The sequence below is a fragment of the Chrysemys picta genome, chromosome 2 (genome assembly GCF_011386835.1).
Source record: "Chrysemys picta bellii isolate R12L10 chromosome 2, ASM1138683v2, whole genome shotgun sequence".
In the NCBI taxonomy this organism is placed as follows: Eukaryota; Metazoa; Chordata; order Testudines; family Emydidae; genus Chrysemys; species Chrysemys picta.
The window spans coordinates 40,454,916-40,473,691 of NC_088792.1; the positions used below are offsets into that span (position 1 = coordinate 40,454,916).

The 18,776-nt window shown below is 38.2% G+C and overlaps 1 protein-coding gene across 1 annotated transcript in view; it reads right to left on the bottom strand.

The window, feature by feature from the left end:
- MALRD1 (MAM and LDL receptor class A domain containing 1) overlaps window positions 1-18,776 on the bottom strand; it is a 423,509-nt gene that overhangs the window by 207,939 nt on the left and 196,794 nt on the right. The gene's annotated exons all lie outside the window — the stretch shown is intronic.

Consider the following 18,776-nt stretch of genomic DNA (forward strand, 5'->3'; position numbering starts at 1 on the left):
AGCTAAACATTTTGTTTTTCCACTATCACTAGCCAAGTTACCAGGAGAGAAATGTGAAAAGGCCAGACTGTTCTAAGGAGCACTGAACAAATAGTTTATCAACAAAAGAAAAATAAACTAAAGAGGTGAGGTGTAAAGCTTAGTGGAATGCTGACTACCACCAAAATTCAGAACTTTCATTCCAAGGCTATACTAAAGTTGGTTCTCAGAGAGTCCTCTCTCTCCAAAGTTCTTACAAGAAGTAGAACTCAGTATAGTATTTTTTAAATAAAGAGTAAAATGATTTTCATTTCTTCTTTGATGAACACTTATAACTGCATCTGTGACTCATTAAATTAGTTATAGCTGGAGCAGATGGTGCCTAATGGTAACTACTAACCAGGGTGGGGCTGATTGCTTCACAGTCACTGCTGTTTCCTAATCAGGTAAGATAACATTTACATCACTGGGTGGGCAATGAAAGTGGGTGTAAAATAAACTACTAGAATGATTGTCAGATGTGCTGAACACCTTCAGCTTTCATGATCTTCAGTGGGAGTTGCGGGTACTCAGCACTTCTGAAAAATCAAGTTTGAGATCTTTTCCTTTACCATGGGAAACAATTTTCCTTTCCTAATTTAACTGAATTTCAAACACACTACAGCCCTTAGTCAGCCAGTAAGTCCCTAAAATTAGGAAAAGAAATTAGGGAAGGCTCCTCTGCTCTGTGGAAGTATTGGAAAGACAGAACCCTGCAGTCATTTAAAGAAAGGGAGAGACAGAAGATAGCTAAATGCCACTCACAATCCATTTATATCATGTCTTTGTATCCGGGTTCACTTCAGAAAAGGGGTCTCCAAGCAGGACTGACTATAAAACTAAAAGGTGCTCTGCAATCAGGGATCCAACCCTAAATAACAGAACAAACAGGAGACCGTGCAAGCTCCTTAAGAGCTCTGCTGCCTATATGACCCAAGAGGGAATAAAGGGAGAGGACCAAACATATCATTAAAAAGAACTGTCAAATGCCATGTTAACAGCAACAACCCTATAGTATGCACTGGAGGAAATACAATGTGGAGCTGAAAATGTGCAGGAATGTTACCAAAATCATAGCAGTCTTCTCCAAAACTGGTAGAATATCCTCAGGGATTTTAGCCAGTGTGGCAGAGGAGTAGAACTGCAGGAATTTGGTTTAACTTGTCACCCACTTGGCCTTATTCCTATGCCATGTATAGCAATGTTGATAGATTCCAAAGAGAGAGTCCTATCCAGCCCTGCTAAATCAAGGTTTACTCTATGGGGAGCAGCAGGGGCTTTCCAAGGACAAAGGGAGTTTAAGAAGCAGGGAGCCAAACTGGGGAAACAGAAGGCTTATGTGGTCTGGTTTGTCCTAAGGTTTGGTAGCTAAGTGGGGTATTAGGTTGGGGCATGCATCACTGCAGGGGTAATGTTGCCATTCATCATACAGGTTTTTCTAATTCCCAACGTGTACAGGTGGATCCTGTAAGGTGCTGAGCACTCTAGTCACATCTGTAACTGATCTTCTCCATGGCAAGCAGGACTCCTGTGCATCACAAACATTTCAAACAACCCGTTCTCTCTCAGAATCACAATTGCCATGCTACCGACTTCCCCAACAGAAGACAGACAAACCTTCTTTGCTGCTATTCTGCATTTATAAATCTAGAATTTTGTTAGGTATAATGAAGGTGGTGGCTGCATAGCTTGGTACCAAAATTAAGCTATTTATTACAAAGATTGTACATAATATAGCAGGTGGATGTTTTAAAGAGCTAATTGTTGTAATCCTGTTATCCCTGTTTAGGTGCTTGCCCTAAGAATTTAGGCATAAATTCAATTTTCCTAGCAAACTCAGAATTCAAAAGCATACTAAAGGGTAGTGTCTGCTCCTCTCCATGCTTTCCATTCTGCCCACCAAATGCTTAACAATTATGATCACATCTCTATAGCATTTTGTGTTCCTCTATATCAGGGGTTGTCAACCTTTTTCTTTCTGAGTCCCCTCGCCCTCCACGCTATAAAAACCTCCATGGTCCACCTGTGCCACAGTAACTATTTTTCTACATATAAAAGCCAGGGCTGTCGTTAGGGCAGGGCAATTGTCTGGGGTCCCAAGAACAGGGCATGGGACCCCAGACAATTGTCCTGCCCTAACGACAGGGGCCCCCATGAAGCTACATTGGTCAGGCTTTGGCTTCAGCCCCTGGTGGCAGGGCTCAGGGCCCTGGACTTCAACCCATGTGGTGGGGCTTTGGCTTTCTGCTCTGGGCCCCAGCTAGTCTAACACTAGCCATGCTTCAAGGATCCCGGGAAACCTGCTCCCAGCCCCACAGGGGGCCCCGGACCCTAGATGACCATTTGAGGTCCCTTCCAGCCTACCTCATAGAATTTTATACTATGAAAAAACATAGCTATTTAGTCTCACAATCCACTGTAACAGATACAATCAATCAACAGGACTTTTCAGTTTGAGTCTAAGATGATGTTCTCTAGCGAGGGCATTCTCTGCCACAGGGGTTCTCAAACTTTTTCTTTCTGAGGCTCCCCGGATCCCTGGTTGAGAACCACTGCTCTATATCAGAGCGTTCAATTTGGGATTGAAAAACTTGGGAGCTGAAATGTGGAACTGGTTGTCATCTGCATATAAAAATTAACCTGGAATGCTGAATCCTGGGAAGAATTATTTCTTCCATGAAACTTTTACATGTGCTTGAGAAAAATTACGTCCATTGAAATTTATTTTTAAGTTCTAACTTCCAAAACCCCATACTGTATGCTTCATCAGCCTCTAACATAAGGCAAAGCCTTCTGGGTATGACAGGGGAAAGTAATAAGAAGGGCCTAGTTATTTAATTGAGAGAAGCATCTTCTCTGTGAGGCTAAGTAACTGTTTTCCTACAGCAATGCTCTGTAAAGATTGTTAGCAGGTGGACTTCATGCCCTTGTGTGGCAGCTGCATCAACACACTAGACTATAATGGACCCAGAGGCACTGTGTAGTGTTGTTCAGATCAATAATCTGTGAACTGAGGAGGATTTACACACTAGAGGATAATGGCTGCACAAAAGCTACTAGAATCTGTCAAGGCAATCATCACTATTTTTAAAAGGATCTGAAGAAATCTTGAGAGCAGGGAGGGATTAAATTTTTATATATGTATTTGGGACTTGGATGAATAACTTGGATGTATTTTAAAGTGTCCTTAAACATATCCATTAAAAAAAAATCTCATACAAATGTATATAGAAAAAACCAGGCACCAACAACCAATCATTATAAAGCTAAGAGGACTAACAGCGCAAACACCACTGCATTTAATTATAGACAAATAACAAGGAAAGTCAAAGCCTAGTTTTATCCTACTATCCCAATGTGATTTAAAGGATTTTCATCAGTGATAGAACAACACACCATGGTTTATGGGCTGCGGTATTGAGACAAAGCAGGATATATTACAGGTGGAATGCCTATATTAAATACTTGATCTTGCACTCTTATTCATGTAGGCTCCTTAACTTCAGTGGGAGTATTTACATGTGTAAATAAGTACTCCCATGAGTAATGATGAGAGGAATCTATATTTATGTGCTCTCTTTGCTAATCCCCCAAACACAAAGATACATCTCATGCAGAGACTACTGGAGTAAGTCAATTCCACACTTTATCTGTTATGCCACAGTGCTAGCCCTGTTCCCTGTTTATTTGCTTCTCTAACAAACAATTTATGCTGTTTTCTGTACTGTCCCCCTGTGTATAAAACACCCTTTCTGAGCTGCTCCATAGCTTCACTGCATACAAATCCCTCCTACAGATCCAGGATAACTATAAGGAACTAACTGGCTAATAATGGATAGACGGTGGGTTCTTGGAAGTAATCTACGTAACTCACCAAGACACCTTTGTACTCCCCTGATCCCTGCGGTTGCTCTGTGAATGGGCAGTGTTCCTGTGCCAAATTAGAGCAATTGGAAGGCCAAAACCACAGTCCAGGATTGGCCATGGGGCTTTCTCTCTGCTACAGTGGCAGCAGACAGAGCAAGTGATATAAGAACTCTTAATGTGGGGTGATTTTTCCCCACCCCTCAGCTACTGTAAGGCTAGATTCCACCAGAGCTGCTGTGCAATGAGACTGTGCTGCACCAGGGAATCTGGCTCTGTGTTTACTGACATGACCAACCCCTGCATTGACCACTTTAATGATATGTTATTATTACTCTAAATGCTATCAGCTTGTTTGTCTTTTAGACTGCAAGTTCTTCAGGGCAGGGACTACGCCTTCTTTCATGTCTGGAAAGCACCTCACACATTGGAAGCACTATCAAATAAATAAATACAAATAATAAAGGCTGACATGGTTGAATAGATCTGTCCTGTATACACATATTCACATATTAAAGCAGCTACCCATAAAATAGATTGAGACAGAAGAGGGAGCAAAGCACTAAACAAAGAATCTTCCTAGATATCAGTGATCTAACTTCAGTATTTTTCTAAGCTCTCGCTCTGTTTTCATTTTAATCATTTCCAACCCTGTACTTTACTTCCAGTCCATAGATATCTGACAGATAATAAGTTGTCCATGGCAAAGGTAATTACTTCTGCAGTAATAACAATTGCCACCATCTCTGTGAAGCAATCTCTGTGAAACTGGCTATTAGTAACAGCTATAACTGTTCATCCATAGTTTGCCACAACTGTAAAGGTATGTTGGACAAAAGGAAGGGATCAAATGAGAATCACAGGTTGCTAAGCCCAGCCTGGTCAATCACTGTGCACATGGATTTATTATGTTTCACAAAACCATCCAGAATTTTGGTTTAAAAAAGTACTTTACAGGTCCCTAATAGCTATTGTGGAATGAATGGGGGTTGGGGGAGGGAGCGGGGAAGGAAAGGTGGAAGAAGGAACCAGTGATAACCATTTAATGGCAAGCATGATCAGAGTTCACAAGTATTTACACTGATTAAAAAAACCCACATTAAACGAACTACCATTGTTAGCAGAACATGGAATACTTGTTTTCATTGTATTTGCACTTCATTGGATGTAGCCCTAACTGAATTAGAAATTATTTTTAATGTTTTTTTCCCAATGAAATATACATGAAAAGGAAAAGTGTCCTTTTGTTAAATGCTCCTTATAAAAGGAGCTTGTCACTTGGCAATGGTGTTAAGCCAGCTGCACCTAGAAAGCATGAAAATATAAATATTAGTGAATTAGAGTGGTCATGTATTGTACCAATAAAGATTAAAAGGATTTGAAGACACTTGCAAAGAGACCCAAAACTACTAAATTATAAACTGAAATATCAATGCTCATATACCACTGAGTTTAATTATCATTTGCATTGGTAGCCAGGGATTAATATTCTGATTAATTCCCAAGTTCTCTAATGGGGCAATTGCATGGAAAGTATGTGTGTTCCATTAGCACTGAAAAGGTTGTAGAAACATTAAATCAGCATCCTAGGTCCTTTTCTGACATATTTTTTCTTAAATAGGCTCAGCTACTATTTCTCTCAGCCAATCAAATTCCTGAGCCAGTAGTTTAGCTCTCTCCATTAGATTTTGTTGCTGCAATTTATTTCACCCCTTGGTAGTGGGGTGAAATAACTCTCCTTAAATATTTTTAAACAATGTCATTTCTTTATTTATTCTTTAAATCCATCCAAAACTATCACAAAGGGTTTGCATGGTGAAACACCTAATTTTTTAAAAGAGTTCTTAATATACTAGTTTCAATTTCACCCAATATATGTCAAAATGTGTTGAGTCATATCTGCTTGACATAGTCATGAAAAATCTGTACTGGAATTGTCCATGATTATATACTCACAATGAGAGAGACCAAAAGACTCCATCTACTTAGTTTGTCAAAGAAAAGGCTAAGAGGCAACTTGATGATGTTCTACAATTACCTACACTGGAGTGAAGACTGCTGATAGAAGATATCTCTAATCCAGTAGACAAAATATTAGAAAATCTAATGGCTGGAAGTTGAAGTCAGCAAAGCTAAAACTGAAATAAAATGCAAATGTTTGGCAGTCATGGTAATTAACTATTGGAAAAGATAACCCAGTTATGTATTTTTTGTCATCATTAGAAGTCTTTAAATCAAGACTAGATCTGTTTTTAGGCGATGTGGTCCAGTTCAACCAACAGTTATTGAACCAAATGCAGGAATTACTGGGTGAAATCTGTGCTCTGTGTTAAAGAGGAGGTCAGGATAGATGTTCACAATGGTCCCATCTGGCCATAACATTTATGAATCTGGGATTTTAATAGGTATTATAAAGGATGTGACTGCTTAGCTTGTTACCAAAATTAGTGATAGAAAATCTGGATGTTTATCCAAATAATCCATCTGGCATCTCCAAAATAGGACTGAAAATATCACAAGAACAGATTTCCTCAAGAGATTCTAGTTAGCTTAAAAAGAAAGTTGTTCCCCTGGTATATTCAGTCTATTTCAGAATCTCTGCTTCTGCATTTAGATGGAATCAAAAAGTTCAGAAACACGTTAAAATAAAATATTTCTTTTTAAAACATTATCCAAATTTTTTTAGAACCCTATAAACAGTTTGGGTTGGGACCATTTCCAGGTTTGGGCAAAGATTCCACACATCAGGGCTAGATGCCTATGCAAGAGAGTAAGGAGGAGTCTGAACCTCCCCTATCTCCCTGCACCGGCTAGCTAGAGCTTTGTTTTGGGAGTACAGATAAGCAAGCAGATGTTGTGCAATCACTAACCCTCTTCTCCCACCGGGAGCAAGTCAAGGATGGCATCAAAGAATTTGGACTGATTAGTTCTCAAAAATCTATTCATTTTCTAAAATTTTAGCTAAAATTGTATGTTTCTTCCTGTGTTTTCTCCTTTCAAATGGGTATCTTCAAAATATACTTTCCAAGCACCACCTTCAATTTAGTGGAAAATCAATTAATAAATATAATCATGAAAATGAGCAATGATATGATCCAGAATCCTTGGGAAATTGCAAGGGAGGAGTGGTATTTGACAAAACATTATACTAATTATGGCTCCATCATAAAATATTTAACACTTAGCTCCTTAACAAGCACATCTGTTTGTCCCTTGTTTTCCATTCTTAATTGTACTTTGTCATGGTTTCCATCTCATCACCTGAATTCCAAGACCATAGGAACTAAAGTATTCCGAGCCTTCTTCCTAAAAACCCCAAAAATGTATTTGTAGTAATCTTGTACTATTTACTCATTTTGATATGATTAAACATGATTATTTAATTTTTCAAAGTTAAAAGCTAATTAAAGTGAATGGGGGTAACACACACTTCAGAATTATTGGGTAAATCTATAGACATCTCTAAGATTAGAAAGACAGAACTTCAAGTCACTTTCAAAAGGTTTTCTTTGAAACCATATGACTAGAAATATATTTTTTCTTAAAATGAAAGCTTGAGTTCTGCAGAACCTTAATCTATCACAGAGGCCAGAATAATTAATCAAAGGCGGAGAGTTTGACACCAATAGGATAGATAATTCAGATCTCTAGATAATTCAGATCTCTGCATTTTTTTCCCCGTGACACTTCCTCCATTATCACTTTCGCTGTGAGGAAACATTACTGTAGGATTCAATTGTGTATGTGTGTTTTTTAAAACACCATTAGTTAAAAAGTGCATTTTTCCTCAAATCCCTCACTGATATGTCCCAAGGACACAGCATCTAGTGAAGAGCTTTCATCACGATTTGTGATGCATAAAGGTAATGATATGTCAGCAGAGAGAATGTGAAAAATGCACCTCGTTTTGAAAGCAATGCTTAAAAAATTGCAATGACTCTTAAGCAAAAAGTACAAAAAAGTACAAAACTTGTAAGTTAAGTACAGTTTCCTCCCATATTCCCTTTCAACTTCACCCACCAAACTCCCGGGAGTCCATGCTGCCCTTTTCTTTTCCTTACCTAGAGGACAAGGAGGGTAGTAATGGGAAGGCAATATAGTTTGTAGAGGGCCTGTGGAATTCACAACTGGAAGAAACTAGAGTATACTAGAGAGTAGACACAGATGATAAATATACCCTGACTAAACTAAAAAAAACCTTAAAGAACTTATTTGAGTTTGCTCTTCATGTAAGACAATAACTACATTTATGTAAAGATTTTCAAAAGCTGTGGAAATATGGAACAAGATCTGTTTGACAACAAAATACCCCAAAGATGCGGGGGTGGGGGAGAGGAATTATAATTAGGCTTTCATTACACAAGGCAGTCATGATTTTCTAATTTATCTCTTGGTATCCACTGTTTAAAAGAAGGATCTTTTTTTGGTCTGACTTTTTCAAACTGTTTAATAAAGTAAACCAAAGTAGTCTCTAATATGACGGTATAGCAAGGATGGCAATGGGAGAAAAATCATTATGAAATTCACACTCTTCCAAATTATGTACAATGAAGAATTTTCATTTGTGGTTTCTATGAGAAATGCTTGTAGCTGTTTAAGTTTTTCACACCTATATAGTCACATGTATTTTGAAATATGAGACCCTTAACCCCCAACTCCAGCCGCTATTCACTACATAAAAGAGCCAGAGTAGCATAAAAGCACCCTAAAAGGCTCTGTATCTGGCCAGGAGAAGATTTCCCTGGTATAGGAACTGTAGAAGACAGCTGAAAAGTTGTCTCTTGAGGATCTTCCTCCCAAGCTCCAATGCAGAGTTGTATTGGTGGGGTGGGCAGCACACAGCACTGTGAAAATCTCTGAAGGCAACGCTGGTTTCTTTAGGGTAGTCCAAGGAAGCTAAGTTTTGACTGGGCCTCTCCAGCCTCTGGAGTAGCAGCCCTCCTCTCCCTGGGCTAGGAGCTCAGTGCTGTGCCTGTTAGGGTAGGTGTACACTGCAGTCATGGGGGGTGACTGCAGCTCATGTAGACATACCCAAGCTAGCTATAGTCTACTTAGCTCGGATACTGGAGCAGTGAACCCATGCCAGTGTGGGCTACACAAGCCTATCCAGAACCCTAGACATTTGTCCAGTCTTCAAAAGGGAAACGGTAACAAATAATGTTCACAAATCAGAGGTCAACACTGATTCTGAATCTTTATTCAGTTTCAATCAACCTTACAAGTGAAATACAATGTAGAATTTAGGTTTCAACAAAACAAGTATGTTGATTAGATTATTGTCTGCACTCCAAACTTATCTGGAGTGTGAATAATACTGTCCAGATGAGGGAGGTTGAAATTGTGAGGGTGTTGCTATAAGTGGTTAGGCATCAGTGTATTTAAACTCTTTAGCAATACTTGTCTGAAGTTGGGTGGAGGAGTATCTAAAAAGAAGCCCAAAGCTGATTAGAGTAAATCTCTTGACCCCTAACAACTTTTCATCTCTCAGTGCTCAAAAGGAATAAGACTCAGGATTATCCCATTCCACAGTGTGAATTTACAAATCTCTCTATCCAGCCTGGACATAATGCCATAGTGAGCTAAAAGGAACATAATGATTAAAAGATGCAACTAATGCCCTGAGCAGCCTTCCACTCACCTTTGATCCCTCAGTTGAAAGGTCAATAGGTAAATACAAAATATCTGACTCCTGGTGGAAGGTACGGACATCAGCAACCCTTTAATCACTAGATATCTCAAAGTAACATGTAGCCTTTAGTACTTTAAATTTCTCCCTTATTTGGGTTCTATTGTATTATTGTTTGTTCTTATACTGTGAGAGGTCATGAACAGTATACCTAAAAATCTAGCATGAGCGGTGTGATTCAACCTTTGAATCACACTTTACAAAGCAAAGTAAATTGCATTTGAAACTGTATGTTAAAGCATCAGGAGTTTCCTTATTTATAATTACTTATATTTCCTAACCCGATTAAGTAGTTTTTGAGATTATGCCATCTCACAAACAGCAGAAGTTTTATCACTAGATAAAATTGTTTAGACAAAAATAATTTAACAGTTCATGAAATGTGTTAGTTATCCCCATTTAATATCAGTCCAATTCAGTAGAATTTCTATATTGCAGTATGTGATGATAGTTATTAATTATTATTATTAACAGAACATATCAAATATTCTCAAAGTACTTTATAGTCATAATTTCTTACAATACCCTCCGAGGTAGGTAAGTATTAGTACATTCATTTTACAAATGACTAAATTGTGAACAGAGCAGTAAATGCCCAGGTTACGCTGTGAGTTAATATTATAGCTAAGAGTCCTTTCTCCCAATTCCTTTTCTAAACACTAGACCACAATCTGTTCACATTAAAAACATGTTTAGCAAAGCCACATAAGTCCATCAACTATTGTAAGGAGCAAAACATTATTTGACAAACTTTGGAAGATACCCTGTCCCACCTCAGGCCATTACAACAAACAGGACGCACGGGGGATTGCAAGACTCCCATTGATATAATGAGCGATAATTTAGATCTGGCCCTAAATATGTAGAGGCATATTTGCTGAAAAATGAAGGCCAGTTACTCTCAATAACTTTCCTATTCCCAAAATCCATTTTAGGAAAGGGTTGTTCCTGGAACATTTAGTACCATTCAAAACCCGGATGGGATTTCAGAAGGCCACTCCCATCAGCAGCCAAAAGAATACAAGGAACATAAAGGGTGAAAATCCTGACCCATTGCCTTTAATGGAACTAGGAATTCATTCAAAAGTCTGACATGCCTTTGGAAATAGGTTCAACTAATATATTTACTTGCCTTAAATGTGATTCTCCAGTGATTCAAAATAAGAAAAAGTGGATTATTTGTAACCCTCAGTAACTACCCTTCTCTGAGAAAGAATGAAAAGGGAACTGAACAGGAAAGTATGAACTGATCCTGGATAAAATGAAAACCAACTCAAAGCTCCCCACAAAACTCATATTCATCTGACCCAAACCCTCATTTAAAAGTTAAACAAAACCTTTCCTGGTGTTTTTCATAATAAACCCTTTTTGAAGCTAATCATACATTGCTGTATGTGGGCGGGCTAACTTAAAAAAATATTTTTAAAAGTTCCTCTGCATTTTATATGTTTTGGCTAGGACCAGAAACAAAGGTGCCCAAATCCCACAGTATTTTTGCTACCCTTTTGCTGACCAAATAGGTCTTATTTGTTTGGAAAAGATCCAAGTAGACATCCACATTTTGGGTGATTATCCAAAATGATTCTCCAAATCTTTCAAGGTTTACATAGCAATAGATCATGTACTGTACACACAAGAATAAATTGGAATACTGCATTGCAGCCCAGCTAAATAAATCTCTCTCCAACTGGCAATTTCACCCCTTAAAACTTTGTTTGTGCATTAAGAGGCAAGCTCCTGTTTCCAGAACTCACCCTGAATAACTGGGCTGGGTGGTGAGTAATTCTTCAGGGGGTTAGAGTGGAAGGAATTACCTTCCCCTGGGCTGTGGTGTTGTGGAAGAGCTACTATGTGGCTGCAACTTCAGCCACATGGATGGATTAGCTTTGTAGCCCTGGTTTTGCACCTACATAGGTATCTCTGTCCAGGAGATCTGAGTAATGGTGGATCCACATATCTCCAAATGGTCATTGCATGGAACCATGCAGGGATCCTTCACAAAGCTGGGCTCTGAGGGGCATGGAGCAGAGGATGTCAAGCAAATCCATCCCAGTCTCTACCCAGCATAAAACCAATAGCTCTGCTACAGGCAAGACCTTGAATGAGAAAAGGGGTTAGATTGGGGGAGAAAATGGCTTTTGTTTGTTAGTTTTCCCCTCATTATTACAGAGCAATAATATTTTTTTCTTGGATAGTGGAGCTTTAAGGGTCAAATAGCTAACTGTTTATTCCTGACTATTACACAAAGTGACCTGTTATCTATCATTCTAATTAAGTGTCCTGTATCCTGACTGTTGTGGCTACAATGTAAGCAAAAGTACACAACGTAAAAGACAATAACAAAAGTAATGTATAAATATAGAAAGGGGCTCAGTGCAGCTGCATTGTGCATTCACAATGGAAAAAGTATTTTCTTAAACAAAGAGGTTCGTTATCTGTCTGCTCAGAGCATAGGGTATGTGTTATTTTGTTGTTTGTTTGCAGCATCAAAGGTTTCAATTTGAAATCACTTTATTTTTAAATTTCCTTCTATTTAATTTTAAAAAATTTAAATAATTTTAAAAGCTCATATTTGAAACAAAACATTTTGTTTTGTGTCATACTAAATGTTTTATTCCACCTGAAACTATTCATTGACGTTTTGATTTGTAAAAATTTTGAAAAAAAATCATTTTGGGGGTTAAACTGATTTTTTTTTAATTGCCAGTGAAACAAACAAACAAAAAAATCAATTATTCACACAGCTTAAGTTTTAAGACATCACCCCAAATTTCCGACATACATTGGGCACAGTTCTTCACTTTTAGTAGAAAATCATTTCCTTTAGTCAGCTGATGTTGATTATTCCCCTTAACTAGTTTCTTAAGACAGTTTTCATTGTATTTGTACTAACCAGAGTGCTGGTGATGCCAAAACATTTAAAGAGGCTTAAAATAACAACTCTTCTCCTGGTTACAGAAAACTCCAAATAGTACTAGATAAAAATGTGTGGTCCATGCATTCTATTGTTTTATAGATTTTTATATATTATATACCTATATATTAGTAAAAAGATTATTTTCCATGACCTGAAATGAAAGCATTATCCTCAAGCAGTGGCATTCTGAAAACATTTTTGTCCAATTGGAAGGCAGCATTCATTGGAACGCAGCATTCATTGGAACTTCTGCTTTCCTTTTTTCTCTCTATATCATTGACAATAATTCTTTGGAAACTAAATGATAAACAAAACTGGAGAATGTAGTATACCCAATGGTTATAAAAACCAGCTATTAGAAGACAGACATTTGCCTAATATTGTGCTTGCATCTGGCCTTGCGATTTAATTCAGCCGTGTGCAATGAAATTTACTGCAAACATTTGCACAGCAACTCTTCTATCATACAAGGCACATTCTGTTCTTTGGCAAACCATGTAAATTATAGTTTACATGCCCTCAGGCTTAGACATAATAGCATCAAGGTAACAGTGCTGTATATCATTTTATATAGCCAATTCATAAATTTCTTTATTAAGAGGAAGAAAGCAGTATTGATGAATGCATCTAGGTGGTAAAATGCTGGTGTTGGTTAACTTACATGAAACAGTCTTTCATTAGTTCAGATTTCAGCTACATTAAAGTCTTTGAGAGAAATCAAAGCCATTTCTGTAAAGCAAAATAGATTAAACAAGAAAGGAAAGCTTGGCTGGCTTTTCCCCCTAGGCCATGGATTCTTTTAATCCCATTTATTTCCATCATCTTGGGTTTTTAAAATCTATTATAATTATTATTATTATTAGGGCGATCAAGTGATTAAAAAATTAATCATGATTTATCGTGCGATTAATCGCGTTGTTAAACATTAATGGAATACCATTTATTTAAATATTTTTGAATGTTTTCTGCATTTTCAAATATATTGATTTAAATTACAACACAAAATACAAAGTGTACAGTGCTCACTTTATATTTATTTTTTTATTATAAGTATTTGCACTGTAAAAATAAAAGAAATAGTATTTTTCAATTCTCCTCATAGAAGTACTGTAGTGAAATCTCTTTATCATGATAGTTGAACTTACAAATGTAGAATTACATACAAAAAATAACTGCATTGAAAAATAAAACAATGTAAAACTTTAGAGCCTACAAGTCCACTCAATCCTACTTCAGCCAATCATTCAGACAACCAAACTTGGTTACAAATTGCAGGAGATAATGCTGCCTGCTTCTTGTTTACAATGTCACCTAAAGCAAGAACAGGCGTTTACATGGCACTGTTATAGCCGGCGTCGCAAGATATTTACGTGCCAGATGGGCTAAAGATTCATATGTCCCTTCATCTTCAACCACCATTCCATAGGACATGTGTCCATGTTGATGATGGGTTCTGCTCGATAACAGAAGACATACAACTCTCCCCCCGCCCACCCCTCCAAGGAGTTCAGTTACAAATTTAATTAACGCATTATTATTAACGAGCATTATCAGCATGGAAGCATATCCTCTGAAATGGTGGCCAAAGCATGAAGGGGCATATGAATGTTTAGCATATCTGGTACATAAATACTTTGCAACCAACTTGTTTCTCTTAGTGATTGGCTGAACAAGAAGTAGATTGAGTGGACTTGTAGACGCTAAAGTTTTACATTGTTTTGTTTTGAGTGCAGTTATGTAACAACAACAAAAATCTACATTTGTAAGTTGCACTTTTATGAAAAAGAGATTGCACTACAGTACTTGTATGAGGTGAATTGAAAAATATAAAAAAGCAGTCAAAAAAGCTACAGGATGTTAGGAATCATTAAAAAAGGGATAGAGAATAAGACAGAGAATATCTTATTGCCCTTATATAAATCCATGGTACGCCCACATCTTGAATACTGCGTACAGATGTGGTCTCCTCATCTCAAAAAAGATATACTGGCATTAGAAAAGGTTCAGAGAAGGGCAACTAAAATGATTAGGGGTTTGGAATGGGTCCCATATTAGGAGAGATTAAAGAGACTAGGACTTTTCAGCTTGAAAAAGAGGAGACTAAGGGGGGATATGATAGAGGTATATAAAATCAAGAGTGGTGTGGAGAAAGTGAATAAGGAAAATTTATTTACTTGTTCCCATTATATAAGAACTGGGGCCACCAAATGGTTTAAAACAAATAAAAGGAAGTTCTTCTTCACATAGCGCACAGTCAACCTGTGGAACTCCTTGCCTGAGGAGGTTGTGAAGGCTAGGACTATAACAGGGTTTAAAAGAAAACTAGATAAATTCATGGAGGTTAAGTCCATTAATGGCTAGTAGCCAGGATGGGTAAGGAATGGTGTCCCTAGCCTCTGTTTGTCAGAGGGTGGAGATGGATGGCAGGAGAGAGATCACTTGGTCATTACCTGTTAGGTTCACTCCCTCTGGGGTACCTGGCATTGGCCACTGTTGGTAGACAGGATACTGGGCTAGATGGACCTTTGGTCTGACCCGGTACGGCCATTCTTATGTTCTTACTATTTCTTTTATCATTTTTACAGTTAAATATTTGTAATAAAAATAATAATATAAAGTGAGCACTGTACACTTTGTATTCTGTGTTGTAATAGAAATCAATGTATTCGAAAATGTAAAAAAAAAATCTCAAAATATTTAATAAATTCCAATTGGTATTCTATTGTTTAAAAGTGTGCTTAATTTTTTTTTGAGTTAATCGCATGAGTTAACTGCGATTAATTGACAGCCCTAATTATTATTACTACTAACTGGGTAGCAAATTTAATCTTTTAGCTCAGTTGTGAATGCTGATCTGTGGCTCCACAGTATCTAGAAACATGCTGTTTGAGAAGCCCCAGCCCTAGCCTGAGGTGATACAAAGCATTTCCCCAAAACTCTTCTTGTATGAATCTGGCCAAGATGTCCTCAAGTGGGAATTACCATGATACCAGTTGTAATTGAGCATCAAATATGAGTCCGATTCCTTGACTCTCATTCTGCATTCCTGAATATGTCACTCTCAAAAATTATTAGCTGCAGCACGTGCAGTATCAGATGCTTGGAGCAGCTTCACTATTGTGCAATGGACAAGAATGGTGGTGGTGGGGCAGGACACCAGAACAACAAAAGATCTGCTCAGAGAGGCAGAGACTAAGGATCTGTTCCAAAACCAATTAAAGTCAAAGGGCTCCAAGGGGCCATAGTATCTCAGGAGGCTTGGGAAGCTCTCCTTATCATTGGTCTTATATTTGTTCTTGTTGGACTGATATCCCCAGTAAGATCGTTCTGCGGCTTTACTATGATAGCACAATTCTTCACAAATCTCCAGTGGTAGATTTAGATAGTAGCCGCTAAATCTTAGGAAGGTCTTGAGCTCTCTGTAATTATCTGGGTGCGGCCATATAGTGAGCCCTTTTATTTTATCTGGATTAATACTCGCACCCTCCTGAAACACAATGTGACCCATGTATTTGACTGATGTTCTACTGGCATTTATCAATTGAAAGCTTCAGTTCAGAGGCTTCCAATTGGTCTATCACTTTAGAAGTGGGGCATGCACTCAAAACAGATAGAAACCTAAAAGGATAGATGAACTCTGTCTTCTCCTTATCTGCTTCTCCCAGAGGTATATGATAGTATCCACTTCAAAGATTCAACACAGAGAATCACTGCCTCCCTAGCAAACAGTCCAAGCCATCTTGTACTCATAGCTTGGTGTACTGGTCAACTACACTGTGCCTATTTAGAGTTCGGTAGTCAATATACATCCCGATTTTCCCACTCTTCTTAGGGACCCCCACAATAATAGTGAAGGTGTATGGGCTGTGAGATTCTTCAACAATGCCATCTACAAGCAGCTGAAGATAAGGCCGCACATCCTCCATCTCTGAGAGAACAATCTTCCTAGATCACTCCCTGAAGGGTTCCGAGTCTTGTAGTCTGATAATGTATCCCACTCCCTTTGCACGTCTCAGATCCTACTCATGCGGTGAGAATACCTTGGACCTTTCACGAAGTTCCTTCCTTAGGCAGCTCCTCCAATCCTCAGGCAATGGTGAATCCCCAAAGTCAAACCTTGCAAAAACATGACAATCCCCTCCATGAAAGGCTTATATGTGATGTTTTTATGGCTATCTGTTTGCAGGTACCACAGTAAATATACTGTGGGACAATTTATGGCTGAACCTCAAAAGGTGCATTACAGTGGGGGAGGAGCACTCTTCCTCACTTTTCCAGTCCATCCATGCAGAGGCAAACTTTAGATACAGGATTTGGAGAATCCAGTGGGAGAAGAGAGTTAGTGCTGCCAGCAAAACTAGTGGCCCCAGAAAGGACTGGGCTGGGTGCAGACATGGTCTACTCACTATGCTCTCAGTGCTGACAGAGCTGTATTGGCAGAGCAATGCTGGTTATGCCTTTCCAAAAGTGTAGCAATAGCTACACCCCAGTGGGGTCCCCCTGCATTAGTGGAGGCATTGTGGGTTTTAAAGTCATAATGACTCCCACAACCACCTATCAGATAGTATACCTGCTCCCTCAGCAGTCCATTGCCTCAGAGGAATCATTAGTTTGCCCCATGCATGCACACAAATTAATACAAGCTCTTTAAATGTGCTTTGTTAACTGCAGTTTTTCAAAGACCATTCAATTTCAAAGTTCCTGCCTTGACGAGTAATTCCTCCTGACTTGTCACATACTTTGATATCAGTGATGTGACACATTTCCCTTAAATGTATCTCTGGATGCCCAAGGGCCAAGATACTTATTTGGTACCAAAGTTCTTTGACAAAGAGAAAAATGAGTGCTGACTGTGCCACATTTCAAAGGGCTATAGATGACATTAATCATATTCTATTGTCCCGCTCTCAGAGCCTTAATTAATTATGGGTCAAACCATGCTCTGATCTCACTATAGATCTGAATGTTCTTTCATTCTTACATTTAATGTATTAGATCCAAGAATGACTAAGCACAGCAGTTTCATTCTTTAGACTTATTTTTACAAGGTACTGTGTGTGACTGTGTGTGTGTGTATATATACATCCCAATTAAGTTCCAGTCAGGTCTTCATACCACGACATGCTATCATGCATTCTGCACACACCACTTGCCTTACAGTAAAACAATTTTTAAGATGTTTGAGTATATTAAAAACATATTGCCACAATTTTTCATATCACTCAACCTATTCAGCCATGCTCCCTTCGATGCTAAATACAAAACTGTACGGGTCTCAGCGGGAGATAAAATTACAACAAATATCAGAAGCCTTTAAAAGTGAACTAAAGGAGCTTTTCCATACATACCAGTGTCTTCGTTTTAAAGTCCGCTGCATTGTGACCGAATAGCAAATTCTGCGCCCCTTTGGTAAGAAGAGAATCTCCTGTTTCTAGCCCTAACGGGTCATGAGGTATTGCTCCCTAAACCTGCCACTGATCCTGAACTAACACTGATGTCCAGAGTAATTTCAGAGGGGGCATTTCAGAGGGAAATGTGTTTTGTTTTAAGTGACAGGTGTTCTGAGCTCAAGTAGTGCTAAAAAAGAACAGGCATTGTCTCAGGGTAAATGCCGATAAGATTGTAGATCTAGCTGTGAGACTTTAACTGCCTTTGAATTTATTTTAAAAAAACAATACACATACGGAATGAAATAGCTGGATCCAAAATTATGTATTAATGCAACACAGCAAGCCAAACTCATGTAATGAGACATAGGTGGAGCTTGGCTGGAGAAGGTATACAAGGGTCTAAAAAGTATGAAATTCCAGGCAATGTAGTAGCTTACACTCCTTTCTGTAGGAGAGAATTGCCTTTAGAACCTTACCAAGGTATTAAATGAGTTGTTGAGCATATACCGGGTAATCAGTGTTGGATCACTTATGCTGAGGACTGTTACTGTTATACAATGAAGCTACTACAGTAACCCACTCATTCTACATTAGTTCCACCTTCTCCTATTTTTCTAAGTACAGGAAAAATCTTATCTTGGTTTCAGGAGGTGGCATAGTATTATGTACAGCAGATTATTTTAAACCTGCTACTGTATTATTACAGTACCTACAACATCTCTATTAAGTTAGAAACTTTAAACTCATGCTATTAAAATTAACTAGATTATAAAACTGAAAATTGCTGATACAGTGGAGTCTTATGTCAGATTCATCTGGGACGGTCATTCCTGCCCAAATTAGAAATTCACAGTTCTGTATTTGTGAATAAGGCAGTAATCACATACCAGATGAGAACAAA